The sequence below is a fragment of the Clytia hemisphaerica genome, unplaced genomic scaffold (assembly GCF_902728285.1).
Source record: "Clytia hemisphaerica strain Z4C2 unplaced genomic scaffold, Clytia hemisphaerica genome assembly, whole genome shotgun sequence".
NCBI classification, from domain to species: Eukaryota; Metazoa; Cnidaria; class Hydrozoa; order Leptothecata; family Clytiidae; genus Clytia; species Clytia hemisphaerica.
Window position 1 is genome coordinate 2,197,262 of NW_027104101.1, and position 1,794 is coordinate 2,199,055.

General features: G+C 38.9%; 1 long non-coding RNA gene across 1 annotated transcript; it reads right to left on the reverse strand.

Annotated features, from left to right (window-relative positions):
• Nucleotides 1–241: 241 nt before the first annotated feature.
• LOC136813091 (uncharacterized) lies at nucleotides 242–1,338 on the reverse strand. Its single transcript, XR_010847438.1, has 4 exons — nucleotides 1,291–1,338; nucleotides 869–1,165; nucleotides 505–675; nucleotides 242–331 (listed from the first exon to the last, which is right to left on the reverse strand). It is a non-coding gene; the product is annotated as an uncharacterized lncRNA (long non-coding RNA).
• Between the last annotated feature and the right edge of the window lie 456 nt (nucleotides 1,339–1,794).

Below are 1,794 nucleotides of genomic sequence, written 5' to 3' on the forward strand. Positions count from 1 at the left end.
TATATTCAGTCTAGCGCCCGCACTGACGTCATGGGGTCGCTCGTCGTTCTTCAGGCGTTATGAGGTCTCTATGGATCACCATCATGTTTACCAGCCACATCGAACACTCAAAAGAGTGTTCCAGCATCCATGCTGGTGCCGTCATGTCCTTTGTTTCCAGCTTTCGTGCTGTGAATTCTTGGACACGACAGTCCACGGCACCTACGTCGATGAAATCAAATTTTGGCATAGCCTGGCAGGTGATGTAGATGCCACCATTCATCTTTGTTCTTCTTGGCTTTTGGTTTCTCACCGCTTGGCTGAAGTAACCACCTTGTAGAATAGATTTGACCTGTAAAATAAGTTAAAGATAACTAAATTCCATAATCGTTATCATACAATGACAGATTTTGCTAGATACTTTGGTCTCCTCAGCACATCTAATATCAAAACTTAAACAGAAATAAGCTGCAAGATATGAAATAATTAGTATTCAGTCAGTCAATGTAAAGAATTTACACTAACCTGGTCAGGAGCCATTGTTTCATAGACCCACTCGTCAATGAAAAAAAGTTCTGTTCTTTTGTTTATCATCATGGAACCAAGTCTTCTCGTTGCTAAGTATGGCAACGTTGTTGTGTGGAATAAGCCCAATAAGAACGTTGGCCCATGATGTTTTTCCGGAGTTATTGCTATCTGAAGAAAAGTAAGAAAAACAATTCTGAGAACTGTAGTCGAAACACTATGAATAAACAAAACATGCAAAATTACATCATACCCTCTCGAATATTTTCCCAGAATCAAAAATACCTGAATAAAATACAGTTTATCCTCAGAAAGTTAGAAAGTTGGCACAACTCACACCGCCCAATAGTAAACATATTCTTACCACTCGTTACGATTCGTGGTACTTTGTGTGGGAACTGGAAGCACAATAAGCACTGGTAGAACTTGTTCAAAAAGTTGACACGCTCCCTCAGTTCTGGAAAACTGTTTTCCACGGACGTTGCAGAGCAGCCACCATCAAACTCATCGTTAGAATCAAAGTTTTTATAGCACCTCGGGCGATTTTCCCAAACTCCTCTTCATGGACTGGCACCTGTACAAAGCCCTTTGTTGAGAATTTGAAGAACCAACCACCATTAACTTCTATATAATCGTAGTCCATCTCGATGGAAGGTAACACCTAGTAGAAAAATTGAACAGTGCGTTTTATTTCAGAAGTAACCGTTAACCGATTCCAAATCCTCCATAACCTCAAAATTGAAATCTAGGTTCAAAGACGATTTAATAAATCCACTAATTTGATACCTTAACAAATTCTGCCTCCATGTGTGACCTGATCTTCTCTTTGTGTAGGTCAATCTTTTTTATGTTAATGTAGTACTAAAACTTTGGTGGGTCCTTTTTTCAATTTGAATCATTATTCATTGAGTTATGTCATTTTAAGGTTAAAGCACGCTTTTGAAAATGTTAAAAAATGTTCAAAAAATAGCACAGTTTCACGAAAGGAGTTTCGAGTTTATCTTGATTGCTCTACCAAACCTATTTTTTTTTGCTGGATAAAGGTTAAAACTGCAATTCAGCCCTTCCGGCTATGATAATTCATTGAAAAAAACACCCAAGGGATTCACCCAAGGAACAAGAACAAGAGTGCAAAGTTTCAGCCGAATTCGACCATTTTTGAAGACTCCAGCCTGCCCCAAAGTTTCGAGGTGACAGACAGACATTCTAGCTCAACTTTACAAACCCAACGTTCTCCTCCCTGTATTAAAAAGCCTCAAAAAGCCTCAAAATAAACCCATTCCTGGTGTA